Raw genomic sequence first — 21,287 nt, forward strand, 5'->3', positions numbered from 1 at the left:
GCTCCTAGGCAGCCTGACATCTGGGTGAACCTGGATTCCTCTTTTCCTCGTTCGATCGCTCCTCGACGACTGCTCGACTATGGTGATTCGAACGGTCGCTGGTACTGTCTGCCGCCTTTTCTTTATCTCGTTCCGAGTATTGGTCTTTCTTCTAGCTTCGTATTTCCTTTTTTTTTCCTTTTCTTTGCGGTGTTTTGGTGTACGTGTCTTTTCGCCTGTATCTAGCGTGTGTTTGTTTGCGTGTGAATGTGGTTTTTCCTGAATTTCTTCTTGCGACGAGTTGCCTCTAGTTTAGAGCACTTTTCTTTGTTCCTATCTCGCGCTCACTCTCTCGTTTTCTCGCTCGTTCTTTCTCTCTCTCTCTCTCTCGTCGTTACTCTCACTCTCGCTCTCGTACGTACTTATTTCTCTTTCTCTCTCTCTTTCTTTCTCTCTCTCTCTCTCTTTCTCTCTCTCTCTCTCTCTCTCTACCTCTCTCCTATAACTCTATTTCTGTCGTTTGTACTCAACAGGTTTAGGCTACGAACTGAAGTAGATCGGTTTCTCTGGGAGTAATTATATGCGAGTCCCCTTTTCGTTCTTTCTGTGGTGTCTTTCGCTTTGGATGGGACTCCTTTCCTTAATTAGATACTCTCACGCGCTCTCTGCGAGTAGGTGCGTCCGTTCTGTTTTTCTTCCCTTCCGTTTGCCCTTCTTCTTCTCTTTTCGTTAAAAAGAACGTCAAACCTTAATTTAATCTCGCTTATTAAATGTAAAATTGTCTACTCTATAAGTTTTTTTTGTTTCTTTTTTTTTTTTAGAAAACTTTATCGGTTGGTTCGTTTGTGTATTCCGAATGAAATCTGCTCGCGAAGAGATCGCCGCTCGTCTAGCTGGTTAGTGAGTATATCGTTAGCTCGCTGAGTGATTAGTAGAAAAAAGAAATGGTAGATTCTTTGGTTTACAGTTTTTCCTTCTTCTTTCTTCCTTTTTTCTCCTCCCTTTCGTATTGTTTTCGCGCAATATTTTTATACTCGCTCGTCTGTCTTTCTCTGCCCTTAAACGTACAATAATCGTCTTAAACGCGTCTTTTTCGTTTGCTTTGTTTCCCCCTCTTTACTTCTTCTTCTTCTTCTTCTTTTGTTTCGTCTTTCGATTTGGCACTGGCGGACTTTTTTTTAGCTTTTTCTTCTTCTTTTTTTTTTGTTTCAAGATATACTTTGTACACTAATTAGATACTATAGCTCTTAATGCTTTGTCTTCTTCTGAACCTAAGCTCTTGGAATATTTTTTTCTTCTTTTTTTTTTCGTTTCTTTTTTTCTTTTCTTCTTGTTTTACGTCGATATAAACACACTAATTACTTCTTTCGCGCTTCGTAAGAAAATAGAAATCACTTGAGGTTAATGTGGCTTGTTAGAAGGCGGTTGATTTGTACGATCTGAAATCAAAAAGACACATCGCCGTATTAAAATAGCGTTGATCGACTCACTGAAAAAAAAGCAAAAAATTATCCAACATAGACACGCCACGCTATACTCATTCACTCGCATAGATCGCTCAGAATATACCCGCACTCGTTTCTAAATTAAAAAACATCCCAAAGGTATCCATCGTTCCTGATATCTCAACGAAAAAAAAAAAAAAAAAAAAATTCCTAGATTTTTACGGAAGAAGCGAAGGGGGAAAAAGAACCAGTTCGAAGAGCAGCGATGGCTCGTGAAAGCGCGAGAGTGAGCCGCTCCGTAAAAAAACAGAGCGTTTCGAGATAAAAAAGCACCGATGACGAGGCTCATTCAGCCCTCCCCTTTCTCCCGTGGTCACGTGAGGCGATCGTAAGCGAGAACGTGACACGCGACTACGTGGGAACGTGTCATAGACGTTACCATAACGTGACCATCGCTAAGCCAAGGTTACTATTACGTTCGGCGTGTCTGCACACCTACTCGCTCGCTTTGATACCCGCGAATGTTGTGCCCTAGTCCCCGGACGGTTCATTCAGCGTCGCTTAGACCGCTGACGATGGCTGCAAGCTTTTCGCGTTCCACGATTCTTCGCCACGAGATCGAACGACCCTTTTTCAATTTTATCCACGAAATTTCTCTTCTCGTTGATCGGAATAATTCGCCTTTTTTATTGCACTCACAGGTCCTACCAGAAGAAGATTTCGAAGGTGTTTAAAAAACCCACTCATGACGAATAAACGAACGGATGTTGTGTAATAGAAAAATTGCAGTTTGATATAGTTTTGTATGAATATAAAAGTATAATTGCTCTCAGAGCGTAGTAGCATCGCATAACAATTCTACTTTCTAAAATACCCTTGGCAGAGTGGATCTTAAATCTCGCTACCATTCCTTATCGGACGGACGGGGCGCCAGCTGGGAACCCCATTCATATCCCAACATCCCCCGTCGCGTTACCAAGCAATTTACAACTTCTAAATTCTCCCAGAGTCGCAAAGTACTCCACTTTCCGCGTCTACCATTTTTCTTTTAGCCCTGCAATCGGTTACCCATCTCTCACCCCTTTAAGGGTACAGATAGAAGTAGGTTTCGGACCGCGGTTGTTTAAAATTCATGATATCCCATCGCGTGATTTACATCTCAGTTTTCTAATTCAACCAATGGGTGAGTTCGCGGGCGATTCGTAGCCATCGCCCAAAACCGATGCGATGCTGGTCCTCCGTGAGATATCGACCGCCATTTAACCCCTTCCTTCTCTCACGGTAGCTCTCTCTATCTCTCTATCTCTCTTATTCGCTGCGCACATGGCACACACACGCGCAAACAGCGATGTAACGCGTCTATCTCAGCGTGCACACGCGTGGCACACGCGCGCAGCTTTTGCACGGCTGGTGGATGCACATAATGGCCGGTACATAGAATGAGAGTAAGAGAGAGAGAGAGGAAGAGAGTAACGGCGCTATCTCACGGTCGCTTTTCCAGCTCCTCGCGCCACTCCCGTCGCAAAACTCTCTCTAATAGCTTTACAGCTGCGGTGCTTTCGCTATCGTTGGAAACTTGCACTGTCGTTCGACGCGCACTTTCGCTTGCCGCGAATTAAACCGCGAGTCACGCTCTTCCTCCCTCGCGTTCGAACGTGCGCGCCAATCTGCGTGCGTTCTCGAATACACAGGCATATCAATTGGATACCTTTTTTCTCTCCTTTTTTTTTCTTTAACGACGAACGTACGTTTATTGGAATTGCATTGCATCGCGTTGCGTTCAATGTAACCTCTTTTTAGAAGCCTCTTTTAACGTTCCATGATTTTTCCGTGCAAAGTTGAAAAAAGTACAATTATAAGAGTAGACGCAGCGATGATCTCGCGGGACCAAAAACTCGAAGGCGTCCCAACTTCCTGCGCGCACCGCTCGTCCTCCCTGCCGTCGACACGTGACAAGGGACAAAGACAAATTCGACCAGTTGGATCGAATTAACGTAGAATCGAACAGTTCCACGAATTTCCCTGAACGAGCCGCTGTGCATCAGAAATAACGTTTATGCGAACAACCGACAGCCAAGACATTCTTCGACGAAGCGCATCTCGATCCAATGGCTGTCAGCTATTAACACCAACACCACTTTTAACGGACAGAGGAGAATGGAACGAAGCGGATTCCAGCGTGTAGAATACACGTACAGATTATCTTGGAAAATGCTAAACAATAGAAATTCACCTTTCAATGATTTACTGAAAAGCCAAGCGAAGAAACATCTTGCGCGCTCGATAGGGAATCGGGAGCAAACTTTCGATTAAAATTCCATTTGGAAATGAAGCAAACCAGACGCGCAGGCTCCCGCGAAAATTCAGCTTCCTCGTTTCACTGGGAATCCGAAGCGCGAGGCTTTACCCCGATGGCGAAACACCTGAGATCACCGCGCAGGCCGCAGCGGCGATTGAACTTTCCTGCCCGTCCATAAATCTAGTCTAAGAGTCTAGACTCTAGACTAGAATATCGCGAACTTTACTCTTTAAAGGTCGCGAGACTCGCCGCGGTGCTGATAGCGTTAGCGCGAAAACTCCTGCGTGCTGGATTCCCCATTTTTTTCTCCCTCGACTTTATCCCGTTTCCCAGCAGCGGCCAGAACGCGCGTATCGAGAGGAAGTTGGAAACGGCCCGTACGCGTCTCGTGCGCGCGAATACAAATCGGCCCTCGATCGATCCGCCCGGTAACGGCGCGCGTCTTCCCGCTCGAAACTTTCCCGGTTCTCCGAGAGGCGTTTTATCGTGGCTGCGATCTACTCTGGCCTTTGGATCGGTATAAATTAAAGCTATCTCGCGGATGGATTTCCATTTCCCCGCGAGACCTCGGTGATGTATGCGCGTACGCGCGCGGATAGGAGAGCCGAGTCGCGGAGACAGTTTTAGCTTATGGGGTTTGTTTTCCGCGAGATGCGATGTAACGTGAAAGTTGCGACGTCGAGACGTTTCCGTTTCGATGTATCAGCGCCAGCGAAGTATACAGCACACGATATACGAACGTGGTGCTGTAATTAGAAGCATTGTAAGACGCTGTTAAAATTCGAGTGCAGAAAGATGAGACGAGACAAAATGGCGGTGAAGGACCGCGTCGAGGCGATGAGGGAAACGGAACGCGAGGAAATTTGAGCGAAAGAAAAGATGGCGGGTAGTCAGAGTCGTTGGTTCGCGTCGAATCGATGGTTCCCGTATGACTCGGGTGTTACACGGAGAAAAATTCAATAGCGCGCGCGTAGCGACACCGAACGATATATCCCGTCGTCGGCACGCAGGAGCGCGGCTTCCCAGAAGCGCAACCAGCGCCGCGGACCAGCTGGCCAACAGAAAGAGAGATCGGAGATTCCGCGCGCTTGGAATTAATATTAGACGGCGACGAGTGCGCGCCATCGAAAAAACCGAGCTAACGAAACCTGCGCTGCTGCGAGAGACCCGGGCCTTTGTGCGCGTTGGATATTCTTGGGCCGTACAACCGCGGTATTATTATTTCGATCGAACCGTATCGATCTTACGAATCTCGCATCAAACCTCTGATTTTTTTAACCCTCTCGACTTGCACGATAATTACGACGGTAACGATAATAACGTTAATCCTCTCCGTCTCGTGAAAATAAGAATTCTGATAGTAATGTCTGATCACGTTTCACAGCAAAGGGTTGATAGATGGTTTCTCGTACGTCGAAGCAGAAAAATCGTTCGAGAGCGTGGTATGCAAGGTATTTGTACAACGTTTTGGGTATTCGAGAAAGTAGGTTCGAAAGACAGTTTCATTAGGCGGCATTAAAAGGGAGAAGTTAACGGAACGTTCTTATGATGGATAGAATGTAGGTAGACGGCACGTGATGATACCCGTGGAATGAAAATACGTAAAAACTGTGGGACGCGGCTGTTCTTGCTCGAACCGGTCCTCAAGAATGTGAATTCGAAGAGTAAATAGTGACAATCTGTGAACGAAATAATAACTAAAACCCTCCACTTCCTGTTGGAGAAATGATGTTGTTCTAAAACCGTATATATGTGTCCATATCCGTACGGAGGGTTCCTTGACACCGACTCGAATCATTTTCCACCAGCCAGTTTCCCTGCGAGTCAACGCCGCGTACGAGCGACTCCTCGCGCAGCGCTTTCGATACTTCTCATTCCGATAAAATCGCGGATCGATCGGCGCCATGAGTTACGTCGCGCCCTGTACACCGTGCGAAGGATAATTGCCAGCGACACGTTCGTGTGTATCTCGTCGTCCGCTTCCATGCCGTGTTCTTTCTTTTCAACGTCTTTTTTTCTGTTCTTCTTCTCCTTCTTTTTTTTTTTTTTTTTTCTTTGGTCTTAACGAGAAACGCCGCCGCGGAATTCTGCGCGTCTCGTTTCGTTATTATCGCGTGCCCGTATCGAGCAGGTTACGGCTGGCTCGAGCTCCTTTGTTTCACTCGGGCACGGCGTCGCGCCGCGTTATCGTGACGCGGGCGAATTTCGTCTCGACGATTTTGCACGCGGCCGCGCGCGGCACGCGTGGAATCGCCCATTCGTCCCAGACTTTTTCCCCGTCTCCCTGATACGCCACTGTTTCCAAGGAAAGCGCGTGGAAATTTCAAACAGACGTAACCGAGAAAAAGTGCCAACCCTTTTATACAGCGCGGACTTGGAATTCTTTTTCATTCTAATCCATCGTTCTCTTCCTCGAAGACACGTACTTGGAACGTTTTTATGCTCGACGAGGAATATGACTAACCACGATCGATGCGCCTACCGAATCCTACAATTTCGGAGTACACTATCGTTTGGAGCACGGTGCGCGCTTTAAACCGATGAAAACATGCGAGACGCGTACGATATGGAGTCGATCGGTTGAATAATAAAAGGATCAACAACTCGAACGATCTTATCATTGGTTACGAAGGTGTTGAGTGCTCCGAATGTTCCGACAAGTTATATCATATGATGTATCGCGTATCAAACATGGCAATAACTCTCAGCTCGGACATGAAACGGAAGCATACAAGTTAACAGTAAAAAGATCGATCGATTTAAAAGAATTCCACCGATCGTGAACTGACGGAAGACAACCTGGATTAACCGAAAAACTGCGACAAATGAAAAATTCATTAACAAGAGGACCTCTCGAACGCAATCTACCCTACGGATCGTGGACAAACAGAGGAAGAGAGGGGGAGGGAAGTAGGACCAGTAGGTGAACGGTGCGGTGGGAAATCGTTCGCCGGCAGCGGGGGGTTATTAATTATTATTCGGGTCCCGGTTCCGCTTATCTTCGTTTCCGCAGGCGTAAATCCACGGGCGATAAGGTCGGTTTTTCGCGGTGGCCACGGTGAGTCGCGCGCTAATTCCGGCATTACGACGGCGGGGAACAAAAATGGCGGCGAAAGCGCGAGCGTGCTCGCGCGCGCACGCGAGTATATATCGGCCGTGTTCCCGCTAGAGGCCGAAAAAAGGGAAGGCGAGGAAGGGAAAAAAAGGAGCCCTCCTCTCCTCGCGGCGCGGCACCGAGCAAAAAAGCTCCGGATACACTTTCGCCTACCTCGTGGTGGCGAGCGCGCGCACCCGCGCCCGCTCCGGCTCTCGCGCGACAAAGGCTGCTTGATTCAAGGTCCCACGCACACGCACGCGTCCTCTCGATCCGTGCACACACGCCCGCTCTTCACGAATGCACGCGTTCTCGTCCGAGCGCATGCCGCCAACGGTGTGCACAGCCGACGGGGTGCCCCGCGAATTTCGACTCCAATGCGAGACGTCTACACCGAGGAGTTTAGCGTTTTCCAACGAAACGCGAAGAATATTGTCGATTCTGATTTTGTCCTAAGATTAACTATGGATAGCTTGTTTCAATCCCGTTCGAAGAATAATATGTTCGTGTTCACTGTCAGACGTGGTTGGTTCGAGGAAAACGAATTGTTCTTCGCTTTTATTCAATTGTTGTCACTGTACTCGCGAAGAATTCTGGCTACAAAATTCGTTAATGTAACTGGAATATTTTCAGTCCTCAACTGAATCGTGTAATGTGGATATCGAATACAGCTGCTCGTTATGACTAATAATGTAATCGTTTTACACGTGCAAGGTTTTCATAGCGCGTGCTTATGATGTGTTACGTTAGCGGCGACGTATTTTAAGAATCCACTTTACCAGAGCAATGGAAACTTTAAATTAGAATTGAAAAATGGTCTCGCTGAACGGATCGGCGAGCGTGGTACTTGGCGAAGCGATGAAACTTGGGGGTGGAGAAAATTGATCGAAGAACATATGCAACGATTCTATAAATTGTACATTTGATAACCTAATCAACGTCGACAGTCTACAATACTTAAGATTTGTTCAGTGGACAAGAGAATCCGCTAAACATGCCACCACTGAAAAACCACGAGCTCAACAGTCGACAAACTTAGAATCTAGATCAAATTCGCTTACGATGGTTTCAGCAGGGTGGGACATAAATCGACGTCTAATACCAGCCATTAATTCTGTACGAACTTTCGATAAAGATTCGTACCTCGAAATCGAACTGGAAAAAAGTTTATCTGGATCGGAAGGACGATAAATATTGGCCCGATGTCTGAGACGGCCTCGCCCCCCTGCGAATGTTAATCATGAATCGCGGACGCAGTTCAATACTTCCAGGCACGACTTCAAAATTAGTTCGTTTCTCATTACTCCTTCGTTAAATTGTTCTATCTGCCGATATCTCGTTTCGAAGTATACGCGTTTCATAAAACTCTTGGCGAAACAAGAAAAGCGGACTTACTCATACTGCGAAGGCAGTTTAAGTAGTCGCGGAGGACATCGTCAGACATCCCTGCAAACGGAGCGGCGAGAGTAGCGTCGGTTTCGAGCTCGAGGAATCCGCGGAGGAAATAACGTAACGCGGAAGACTGGCTGGCGCGCGGAAATGAAAATCGACCGGTGCGGATCTCGAAAGGAAAAACCGTAGTCCTCGGGCATCATAAAACGGTATTTACTCCCGCGTTAAGTAGCAATAAATAGCGAAGAAAGAGGCCGTGATAACTGACGTCATCCACTTACTCGAGTCATAACAATACTGTTTTTGTAGCGGCGATTACTAGCATCGTCGGGAATATATAACTTATTCATCCGCTGAAAGCTACGGCCTCGCATATACTACGCCATTGATAACCTCTCTCTCTCTCTCTCTCTTTCTCTCTCTTCGACGCGAGTGCATTCGCTGTCGAAACACACCGTTACCAGACTCTCGCACCACCGGGACGATTATCGATTGGTCAACAACGAAAACGTTCCACCCTAGAGCCATCCGAGAGAAACCGTACGTACAATCTATTCGATCGCCTCCACGGAACGTCTACTTCGAATTGTCCTTTCTTACGAGTCTTTTAAATCCCTACCGCGCATTGCTTCTCGATCCATCTATCCTCTACCAAAGAGAAAATCAAGAGAAAATAACGACGCCTCTGATACGGACAAGTAATCGACCCGTCATTGGGAACACTTTTCTACCCCCGATATCGCGTGGTCAGCAAACAATTCGTCCGGGAAAAGAAATATTCCCGTGACGAACCGATTCATCCGCCCCCTACCCCGCACCCTCGCGTTTAATCAGCTAAAAGTTCGAATCTGGCGAACGCCTAACAAGGATCCCCATAAAGGAACGCTTCCACTTTGATTTATAAAGTGTACCATCGTATAAATACATCGGATCCAATTATATTAGACGGTACAGTTTCCTCGTACCGTCGTAGAATAATTCCCAGGTGGAGATGGTAGATATAAGAGCGTTGTACCGGCTGTACTCGGGGGAGGCGAACCGACGTAGACGTCGTGGACGTCGTTTCCAGGAACGAGCGGGTCACTTGTTGCTGGCGTGCACCGGCGTCGAAATCGCTACGGACGGGACGCGGGGAACGGGCATCGCGGTCGAGCGACGCTTTTACGGCACTGCGTACGGTGTTCGACGGGCAGACGAGAACGCGCTCGAGTGCGCACTGATTCGCGCGAGTGCGCCCGGCACTGCGCGCGCTCGCGCTCGCGTATATTATTCCCGTGCATGCACGTCGGCTCGTAAAACGGAGCACAGCTGGTGCGCTGCGCAGCGCACGACTAGAGGAAGAGAGAGAGAGAGAGAGAGAGAACAGACAACGCGGAGCCACATACAAACGGCTACGTACCGGCCGTATAAGTGTGTATATGTACACGTACGCACGTGCGCGAGTAAGAGCACGAGTAGACGCGCATGCGTCCGTGCACTTTCACGATATGTACCGCAAACGTACGTGCGTCGCGGCGACGTAACCACGCGTGCACGCACATAGCCGCGCGGAATACGGGCGACGCGAAACGAAATGTAGAACGAGACGAGATAAAATATATATATATATATAGGAAAGAAGAAAAAGGGAACGGGCCGTGGAAGATCACGAGGTAACGGGGACAGCCGCGCGTCGACGTTTGAGGACGTTCGAGTCGCGGTGGCGACGGACACGCGTACGTAGCGAAAAACCGCCGGGCGGTGGTGCATCCTCGTGCAAAGAGGTGCGTAACGGTCCGTCGAGGTGGAGGAGAGATTGGTGGGGGTAAGGGGGGGCGGGCGCACTGTTAAACCCACCCACACAAGCACATGATATCGGAAATGATATAAAATTGCGTCGAGCGCGCCGCTGATATTTAAATTGGTTCGCTAAACCACGGATTAATGCGCGCAACAACGTCCGACAGCCCACGCAGAGAGAGAGAGAGAGAGAAAAGGAGAAAGAGAGAGAGAGAGAAGCGGGCTTCGAAAAAGGGCGCACGATGAGAAAAAAAGGGTAGAGAAAAAGAAACGTATGAAAGGAAGAAAAAGGAATTGTACCGTGTGCACGGTTGTACGGGCCGATCGGCGGGCGCGGATCCTTCGAAAACAACGTTTCGACGTCGATACCTGTTTCTCTACGTTGGACAGGTGTTCGTTCCACGTTCGCCGGTACGGCTGCGAGCACCGTGTATATTTTGTTTCTTTATCGGCGTCGTTCGATACTCTGCCGCGCAACTGCTTCACCCCTTTTCCGTCCGTCCGTTCGTTCGCTCTCTTTCTTTTCCCTTTGCTGTCCGACTGAGCTAGATCGCGGTACGCATCGTCGCTGACGAACGGTGCTGCGGCCGGTTACGGATGGCTCGAAAACACGCGATAATATGAAAATTTCGCGCGTACTACGCGTAACTGTGCGGACACGCGAAACCACTGTGCACGACGGGTGCCGTACCGTTTCTTTATCGCGCGGATTCGTTGCGAAACGGTCTGAATTCAGGCGCGAGACGGACCATCGAACGATCCACGCGAATGCGTTCGATTTATTATGGTTCCTGTTCGTAAAATGCTCGACTTTCCCAAATCTTTTTCCTTCTTTTCTTTCTACCAAGAATAGACTATCAATCGAATGCGTCAAATAATCGCTGAAGCACGCGGTGGATGAAATATGGTGTTTTTAACGCACCAATGCATTAAAAAGATAGGAAACGTTCGAACCGATATTCCCTATACGTTACGACGTAATAGATTGTCCAGCTCTAACATGGAATTTGGTATCGGCGGCCCGGTTAATAATACGCTTATCAATGAGAGAGGAAGAAAAATATCCCGATAAAATTGTTCTCTATTTCGCGAACGCACAAGCAAAACAACCGATCGTTTTCTCGAACATTCCTCGCGCGGACGCGGCCTCTCGCTTCGCAGCTTAAACCTAGGCCCCCGTGCGCTCGCTCCACCGACTTTGTCACTGGAAAGCGATTCGCAGCCAACTTCGCTGGCAACCCTTTCGAGCGGTGCCGGCGAGAGCCTAAACGTACGCGTTTCGACAGCTATGACCGAAAAGGAGCAGGAGAAAAATCGTCTCGTCGAGAAAGAGAGGGAAGGAAGAAGAGGCGAAGAAAGATAGAAACGGAGGGATAAAAAAGAGACGAATCCATGGAACGGGTAAAAGGGATACTGTGCGTGCCCGTAAATCTCTTGGCGCCCGTTGTTCTCGCGGTCCACGACGTTGGTTCCTTGTCCGTTCCGATCCGTTCCGCCGTTCCGTGAACCGAGTAGGCCGAAATTCGCCCTTTCCCCCGCCAACGCCTCCTGCGGCCGTCGCAGTCGCCGCCGCCACCACCCGCACCCACCTCTCACCCCGCGGTCGTAGCGCGCGGCTCGCCGGTACAAAAAAGAAGGAACACCCACAGGAAAGGGAACCGGAGGAAAAAAGGAAGGAGACAGGAATCGAGCGAGAGAAAAAGGGGAATTGATCGTATTCGCGACGGCGAAACAGAGAGAAAGAGAGAGAGAGAGAGAGAGAGAGAGCCTCTCCTCTCGGGCTACTTTGCATTCCTGTCGTTGGAAACGCGTCGTTAATTTTCGTTTCCGAACCGAACGTCTACGGACCCACGCGTTGTCGCAGCATGAAAGAATAAGAAAGAATGAATCGGGAACGAAGAGTAACGTGGAAAAAGAATAAAGTCGCCGGATGGAAATCGATCTCTCCCCGGTCCCAGCTACCACCCGACTCCGATCCGTAGTAACAGTCGGAGCGACCCTTAACGATCCCAAAGTCGATCGCGTGTGTACGCGTCGATTATTATCGCATAAACTGCAAATTGCACGTTATTACCGGGCCCACGTTTTTCTCTGTACCGTGCACACACGTCTATGCACCAGGGTCAAATTGTTCGTGCTTCATCCTCGCGGTGTACTCAAGCCGTTGCCACACAATATCTCACTGCACCCCTGGAGAGCTCGGTAGCGGCTGTTATCGATGGGCGATTTTGACCACGGGGATGGAAGGTCGAAATCGAGGATCGACCTGGTGTGAACACCCGCGCCACGCGGTTTATCGCAATGGCAAAACACCACCTCGCGAGATCTTGCGACGCACAGTTATTACGTACACGCGACGTACGAAAAACACTATGTACATGTATACCAAGAGAAACACGCGAGCGGTGACTCCGTGGTCCGAACGTTAGAAAATCAGTCGTTTCTGTTTCGTTTTTTCCCCCTCTTTTGATACACCACACAAGCGAGCCGGCACCAAAAACTCTACACACCATCGACGAACGGCACTCCGTGTGTAGTCGATAATGCTGTTTACCAAAGCGGCGTTTGTTCCCAGCCAGGTTAGACTAGGTTCACGCGCAATCGAGGTGAAAAACAAAATAAAAGGATTTCTCTATCTTTCTCTCTCTCTCTCTCTCACACACACACACACACACGTACACACACTCACTCGCCCTTTTTCTTTTTCTCTACGTGTAGGACCACGGTGTACCGTATAGGTCGTGGTATACGACCGAGCGGGTTTATATAGAAGAGAATGAGTGTTTAAGAACCTGTTTCCCATACACTACGCGTGGCATCGACGAACCGTCGGAGCCGAGCCTCGAAAACACCGGGGAATCTCGAAGGGGATGCACTTTGGGCCCGTTACCCGTCTCACGACGACACAACGCGTTTTTGCTTGACGCACCGCGCGAGACTCGTGAAACATTCGCAGCACGATGCGTGCACGCCGTGCTCGAGGACACTACCGTGCATCGCCGCCGGCTAGCAGGAGGCGTTGACGGCAATGGTAGTGGTGGCAGCGGTGGTAGTGGCGGTTGCGACGGTGGTGGTGGTGGTGGTGCTAGTGGTGGTGGTGGCGATGGTGGTGGTGGTGGTGGTGGTGGTGGCGATGGCGGTGGTGGTGGTGGTACTGGTGGTGGTGGTGCTGCTGCTGCCGCTGCTGATGGCGATGGTGGTAGAGGTACTAGAGGTGGTGGTCGTTGCGATGGTGGTGGTAGTTGTAGTGGTGGTGGTGGTGGTGGTGGTGGTGAGATTGTGATGGAGGTGGTGCCAATGGTGATGGCGGTGGTGATGATCGGTGGACGTGGAGCAAAGAGACCAAGAGGACGCGACGGAAACGTGTCGCGGGTGCGAACTTCCGCATGGTTATTTAGCAGCGTAGTAGTACAGGTAGAAAAGGATTGACACGAGGGGCACGCATCGTTTCTGGTGATCCGTGTCGCGAGGGAACGTCGCGTGTCCCCGAACGGTGGCGCACGGTCGATCGAAACATCCCCAATGTCAACAATAACAACACCGATGACCAAGAGGATGACGCAACGATAACGAAAAGATAACGAGTGAAAAGGATCGAGACGCATGTCGTTACTATCGAAACGAATAGAGAATATCAGCCGGGATCGGGTTGATCCACGGAAACGTTAGGTTGGCTCGCACACTTACCCTTCTCCTCCTCCTCCTCCTCCTCTTCCTCCTCCTCGTCCTCCTCGGTTTCTTCGGTTCGACGAGCTGTTTCTCTCTTCGTCGCTCGGCCGACGCACGCTCCAGCTCTGTCTTCTCTTCCTCCGGCGCTCTCTCGCTCTCTTTCTTGTATTCTCTCTCTCTCTCCGTTCTCCTGCTGGTCGACAGGCAACAGCAGCAGCAGCCGCCGCGCGAGCAAGGGAGAAAGGAGAGAAGCAGAAAGAGAGGGAGGGAGAGAGGGACAGAGGAGAGAAGGAAGGATAGAGAGGGAGAGCCGAACGAAAGCGAGAGTGATCCTCCGCGCTCTCTCCCTCTTGCTGAACACTCCACCCGTCCGGTCGCCCTGTCGCCGTCGTAGCCGTTGCCGTTGTCGTCGTGGTCGTCGTCGTCGTCGTCGTCGTCGTACCCGCGGACCCGCTACGTACTGCCACTACCGTTGCCGTTCTTCTGCCCTGCCGGTGTTACATTCCAAACGTTTTTTTTTTTTTCTTCGATCGGTCACCGCTACGTCCACCACGGGGGCGCCAAAAACGAACGAACGTTCATCCACGATCACCGATAGTATCGACACGACCAGACGAGGGAACTCTGCTCGCTGGGACCGTTTGACACTGTCTCTGCCGTGCTCGTTCCTCCTGCCACCCGTGTCCCTATCCAGTCCCTTCGGTTCGCTTTCACCGCGAGCTTTCGCTCCTTTTCCCCACTGTTTCTCCGTTTCGCGTCACCGTACGTATACATATACTCACTCTCCGTTCACCTTGTTGTTCCTCTTTATCGGTAAGCACACACGAAACGGACGAAACCACCAACAACGGGACATGCACGTGTGTTTACGAGGGACGTACGAAAAACGTGTCCGTTCGCTTGCTCGTAACAACAGCACCACCGTTCTTCCTCTTCATTCCTTCTTCTTCATCTCCTCCTATTCGCACCAGTCACCACGAATTGGAGTCCGCGCGTCGATCGAGGAAATCACCTAGAGCCGGCGTCGTCTTTTAATATTCCTGCTCCAAACTCACGCACGCTCGCGTACGCACACGACATAACCTCGCACACGCACACACTCTTTCTCTCTCTCTCTCTCTCTCTCTCTCGCTCTTTCTCCCCGTCTGACTCACTCGCTCGCTCGTTCGCTCGCTCGCTCGGCAGCGCTTTCTTTCGGTTTCCTCTCGCACTCCCCCGTTTCGAACTGCTCCGTTCGAAACTTCACTCTACGTGCGCACTCGGTGCTGCGTATCCTGGCGTATCCTGAACGAATACCGAGGAACACGCGAGACGCGCGTACACGAGTCGCCGGTGCACCGTCGTCCCGGCTTCTGTCGTCGACGACGTATCAAAACACCGTACCTTTGGTTCGACGGACTGCCCCGTGGTGAGTGTGCTCGCCGCGCGGTGACTGTATGCTCCAAGAGTATTCTTTGTCCGTGCGGAGTCGCAGCTGCCCGCGTTTCGGCCGTCGGTCGCGATTCGGGACTGTTCGGCAATTCTCGGGTGTCATCCCGTTCGTCATGGCGGGAACCCAGGATATACCCCAGGACCATCGATGGAAAGGGAAAGGGAAAAGGGAAAGGGGAACTCGAGCGTACGCTCGTGCACGTCTCTTACTCACTCTCTCTCCGTCTCTTCTATGTTTCTCTGTTATTCTCTCCTCTGTGTGTGTGTGCGTGTTTGTGCTGTACGTGTACCAGAAAAAGCGAACGAGATGGTGACGAAGAAAGAAAAACAGTGCGAGCGAGTTAGTTGACCGAGTACACGACGAAGTACGAAAGATTTCGATGCGTTTCTAGGGTGGGGGTAGATCGACGGGCGGGGCGGGGAGATGGGACCGCGCGCAGACGCAACAGACCCGGGCTGCAACCCCTCGCGTGATGCCTAAGCAACAAGGGGATGCTGCGAACCTGCTTCGACCGAAACCGAAGCTTTCGCCTTCTTCCTCGACTTCTTTCGCTACTCGTTTCGCGCTCTCCTGGTTACATTCTTCGTTATCCCTCGCGACAAATATTTATTCGTTCAACGGATACTCTAGCGAAGATGACGTCTCTGTTCCTTATCTTGTAGAATCTATGAAATAATGATACTCTGGTTCAATGACACTATAAGATTAACATAACTAGTTTTAAGTACTACATTCTATGAAAAGGAAAATCAGTAGCCATATCATTTTGAACTATTGCCTTGGATAGTAAAAAAAACCTACGCGATCTTAAGTATTTCTGATGTATCGTAGGTAGACGCGAAGCGCGTTTACCGCTTATTCAAACAATATTAACTCTTTCAGGACAACGCCGCGGTGTCCGTTCCTTACGCTCCAGCAGGCTACCCGGCCGCAGGAAGGGTTAATCGGGGTTCGCTAACCCAAATTTCGGAACGAACGCCCAGCCACAAAGAGGACGCGGAGGACACGGGGCATTAGCCGCGTGTCGTACGCGCGACGCCTTCTTTACCTTCGTGATTTCGGCGGGAGCACGATGGGGCAGAAGAAGGGTTGTAACCGCGCCGAGGGGCCGAAAAGTCGTTGATATCGAATCCGGGAGGCACGGCGAAATAAATCGTTAGCGGCTGCGAGGGGGAAACGGTGGCAGAACATCGTATCTCGCCGCTGGGATTGGTCGCGCCGGTTCCAGGGTAGCGAGGTCACGTTTTACGAGTTTTTTTTACGAGTCCCGGAAAGGAAAGTTGGTAGCGTCGCAAATTGAAGTCTAATTCCGCGGGAAATGCGTCGAGATGGAGTTAGGAAGGAAGGACGGACTCGCGAAACTCGAGGCACCTCTTTTTCCGTTCCGTTTTCACTTTTTAGAGAATTCTTAGAGGTCGGATGGTCCTGTTAAGTGGTTCATGAGGGTATCCGCTGTCCGCTGTCGAGCAGTTTGATGTTTATCCAAGGTGTCGACGCGGTACAGACCGCGGATACGGGCTAACTTTTTTTTCTTCTTAACGAGTAGTCTTACGACTCGTGATGGGTGCGGGCACATTCAGGGATTTTTAAACGCGTAGCTCGGAGTGGTGTCGTTTGATTCGAACGAATCAGCCTGTGTGCTGGTTAAACGCGTTTCTTTTTATGAACCCCTTGATGGACTTCGATAATAGACTCGTGGAAGTGTACCGAGTGTATCAAATTTTTCAATCGAACCGTCGGCAAATCGGAATTAGAATCGAACCACCCATTCGGAGGACGTTTCATTTCCCTCTGTCTTGTTTCCGTGAAAATTCTATTTATATCGCGTTTGAACGGGCACAGTGTACCGGAAAAAGGTCTAGATTGTGCCTGAGGTTGTTTTTTTCCAATATACAAATTCTGTCGGTGGGTAGCCACGACTGGGCTTCCCGATGCGCGCGATCAGAACGGAACAAGTCGTCGAACCACTCCTCTCGTCCAACCCCTCGATCCTCGCAAGGAACTCGATCCATAAGTCCCGCCGATTCTGGAGTATACGGAAAGTCCTGCAACCCTTCTACCTTTCCATTCACCAGAAAGCTTTCAATCTTCGTTTGACCGATAAACGCGACGCGTGACAGTAATTATGACGCGCCTAATTACTCAGCCGGTCCCTTCGAGCGGAGATAACGCGGGACCGTCGAAACTCGAAAGGGATGAACTTCCAGAACCCCGAGGAGCCACTCGAAAACCGCGACAGCCAAGAGGAGCACCGCGTTTCGACCCGCTGAAACGAAAATATTCTCGACGGTTGGTTGCTACCGACGATTTTCCCATGGTGGAAAACAGCGGAGCGCATTTAATCGGGCCCACTTGAAGCCGCGCGAGGATAGAACGCGAAACGTCCGCGCGCGGTGGATGACGCTTGCACCCCGCGCGCCATTAACATAATAATGCCTCGTCGTATGCGGATATAAATTAATGCGTATTCTTCTAGGAAGGGTCGACGGCGCGAGGGCTACCACTGGCTGACAGAAGGTGCATCCTTCCACCGACGGTGGGTCCCGCGAGGATCTTCCTCGTTTCTCAGGGTGCGCGTCAACGTCAACGCCAGCGTCGCGGCGCCTCTGTTCCCAACTCTCTTCTATCTTGAGATTCTCCTATTTTCCAAGCAGAAACCCAGCGAGAATCTCGCTGAAGAAACATTTTTAATCTGTTCTCTGCAGAATGGAGTATAATCGGAAAAAGTGTTGGCTCACAAATGGCCGAGTTTAGAGACCCTTTATGAAGAGGATCCTGTTACGGTTATTTATGTAACGATAGAAGAGAGAGAAGAGGACATGGACTCGAAACGTGGTACACCTTCGTCGAGGATATCGCGATTAGACGCCAGTAAAGAAGAGGAGGAAGAGCAAGGTGGAAGAGCAGAGAGGAGGACGAGAAAGTTTCCTTGGACGTCGGGTGTATATTTCATCGAGGATCGCGGCGATTTCGCCAACGGCACCCGGGAATCACGGACTCCTCTCGGCTACGAAATTCGCCGGAACAGATGCGACTACGGGCCCGGCACAATGATGTCGAAATAAATCAGTTTATCGAGACCAGGTAGGTGGGAACGTTCGGCTGTACCTACAGTGGTCTACGAGGCATTGTGCGTTGCGCTCGATCAGTGACTCTCAATCGTCGCGTGGCTCGTGGGTATGAAAAAAAAGAAGAAAAAAAAGAACGAAGGAGGGGGTGTGAAAGTAAAGGGAGGGACTTTCGACGCATGACAAATGCACGATGCATCTTGAAAGGGCCTTTGTGGACAGAGAGAGGGTGGGGAGCTTCTGTCTACTCGATGGAGAGCTTCGCGACGAAGAAGCTCTGCTTCGACGGAAAAGACACCGTTTTGTTTCGCGCAAGTGCTACTTTACGCGAAAGCCACGTCCGATAAATGTTTCCTTTGCGTTTCCACTTTGGGACCAGCTGATAATCGCGCTGGAAGGATCGCGTTTCCAATTGGAGGAAGAATATTGCTTTCTCGTGGTTAATGTCGGTTTTTATTAGCGCAGATAGGAACGGAGTAAAGGAGTATTTGATCATTCGCGTTCGAAATGACTGAAAGGATAGCGGTACAGGGAGAAACCCTGACGCAACGCGTCCAAAGATGCTCCTCTACCTGACATTTAGCTCTCGACTAGCCCGATATTCGCCGTAGGACAAAATCCGACAGAACGATCTTATCTGTCCCTTGGATTCTTTCTAATATCGATCCGAGCCGCTCGTGAAGTAGCAGCTGTTGAGTGCATCGCAAACTTCGTTAAGATCGAGTATCATTTAATAAGTTAGAAAACAGCACAATAACCAGTCCCGTCGCGACGTTACGTGTCTTTCCTCGAATAACTTTCAACCCTCGAGTAGATAATATCGGCTTCGTCAAATTTATCTTATTATTATCATCATGCGGTACCAGTATACGTTCATGCGAGGAAAGAAATATATTTAAGCAGCTTTATTCTTTTTTCATTCCGTGCGTGCAAAGGGTGAGTAGAGGTTCAATGATCCTTCTGTGTGCGCACTGCCATTAAACCTTAACCCTCGTCGTATAATAGACGGTAGAAGGTACTACGTATGCAGCACTGGAAATATCCATCGCATCACTCGGCAATTTACATAGTACGCGTAATTTTTCTAACGATACGATTCATGAAACCCCTTGCGATTAAAATAAGTGCGATATAGTACTCGTCTCGGTGATAATAATCGAAGAGATGAAAAAAGTGAACGGAGCGATCTAACACGAGAAGCACCCTCCCAAAATCGTTCGTTTCCGCGTTTCGACGGAGAGGAAAGTCTCCCGTGCGAGGCATCGAAGTCCCCGCGACCCTTGGCGCACACGGAGATTTTCCAGGCCCCCTGTGAAAATCCAGACGATCTCACCGGTTGTTAATTCGCCGCGGCGCGGAGCTGCTCGCTTGGATGTTGCGAGGCGCGGCCACGATCCCGCGTGCCATGTGCACGGGACCGAATACAGTGGCAAAAGCAGCTGCAACATCGTGACACGCGTCTATTGTCGGCGTTCCGTGGCATCGAGACATGAAAAATCACCGTCCCCACCCTGGTCCCAGTCCTTTTCGGCTGGGCCAGTCTACAGAGGGAGAGAAGGAGAGAGAGAGAGAGAGAGAAAGACAGAGTCCTCGTCGCGTCGGGGATGTTCACCTGGACCGCGAGGACCGAGAGACGCGTTTTGGGAAAAGCCTAACGACGACGAAACGCCGGGGCAAAAGGTGAGAGGTTCGATCTCGCATTGTGCACGTTCTGGCTGTCTCCCGTGTGAACCGTTCTCGAATTCCTTTTCAATTTCTATTCCGTTTACGTAATCGTTAGTTACCGGTGTTCATTAAACCGTATAGGTGGTTGATCATTTCGAATAATGACGAAACTGTCAGCTGAATTCGATCGTTTCGCGATCAATTGAATAATTAAAGATCGAATGCCTATCGCGGAGCGCTCGCGGGACTCGGTAATGGTGGAGGAAGCGAGAGAATCGAAGCCAAACGGCGGAATCTCGTCGGATACGCAGCGAACCGATATGACCGGGTGACAAGAGCGAGGTAACCGAGAGGCAGCCGCGCGCGTTCCACCACCCAACCCTCCGGTTGATTTTCCACCGCAAAGGGTGGTCAACGGCTCCGCTGCTCGAAGAAAAGAGCATTTAACCCCTTTCCGATAGGGCACCGCGTTAATTCAGAGGCAGGCTACTCCAGTGAAGAGGGCACGCGCTCCTGGCTATCCCAGAGAGCCGCACGGGACCCCCGTTTCGGGCGTAACACCTATATATACCAACCCCTGGCACCCTCGCATCCGGGCCCACTCCGTCCACGAATTCACTGACTTTTCACCGGCCACTACCACCCTCTTCCTTCACCCCTTGCAGCAAGGTGCCACCACTCGACCGCCGTTCCAAAGGATTACCGAGGAACGTTCTTACTCTGCACGCTCGATTGCCTCGTGGGTTCAGTTTCCAAGCATTCTAATTAACGCGCTTCTCAAATTAATATCAAGCAGTGGTTAAATTATCGTTGAGTTTATACTTTATGATCAATCGAAGAATATAACTTCCATGATGATACGCGACAATTTCCTAAACGAGTCCATTTGGACCACATTGAATTATCTCGATTGGCAAAAGGGCCACGAGGTTTCGATAAGATTTCACACGCGAAACTTCTGCCCGCTGGTCGTTACAAAATGCTTAGCACGGCGTCTCGACCGGGCCCTCGTTCGGTTTCTCACGAACAGGCGGCGCGTTTATACTTTCTGGGTCCATAAAGAATGCCCCGAATCTGGCGTCGCCGCATTTCAGGTTACAATTAATGCCACCGGTCCACGGTATCAGGATCAATATTTTCTCATACTTAGGCCGGCTCATCGTTCAGCAAGGAACATCTGCCGTACCCGTAGCCTACGGGGCGCATGCACCTCGTCCGGTCTCGAGCTACTCGGACAACTTTCGTGCATTGTTCCGTCTTCGATTGATGTCTGTCTTCGCCGTTACGCCCTCGTTTATCAACGTTAACCACTGATATTCGACCGTTATCGTTACACATTACCGCCACCCAGTCGATGGAAACGAGTGTCTAAAGAAAACTGTAAATATCAATCGCGAACTCGATGAACATTATGATTTATTGGCGAAGAAAAATGTTTCGAGATCGATTCGAGGCACGATTGTTT

General features: G+C 50.0%; 1 long non-coding RNA gene across 1 annotated transcript; it reads right to left on the reverse strand.

Annotated features, from left to right (window-relative positions):
- Positions 1 to 180: 180 nt before the first annotated feature.
- LOC143425163 (uncharacterized) lies at positions 181 to 13,004 on the reverse strand. Its single transcript, XR_013102012.1, has 3 exons — positions 12,781 to 13,004; positions 472 to 1,418; positions 181 to 439 (listed from the first exon to the last, which is right to left on the reverse strand). It is a non-coding gene; the product is annotated as an uncharacterized LOC143425163 (long non-coding RNA).
- Positions 13,005 to 21,287: the final 8,283 nt, after the last annotated feature.

This window comes from Xylocopa sonorina, chromosome 7 (assembly GCF_050948175.1).
Source record: "Xylocopa sonorina isolate GNS202 chromosome 7, iyXylSono1_principal, whole genome shotgun sequence".
Classification (NCBI taxonomy): domain Eukaryota; kingdom Metazoa; phylum Arthropoda; class Insecta; order Hymenoptera; family Apidae; genus Xylocopa; species Xylocopa sonorina.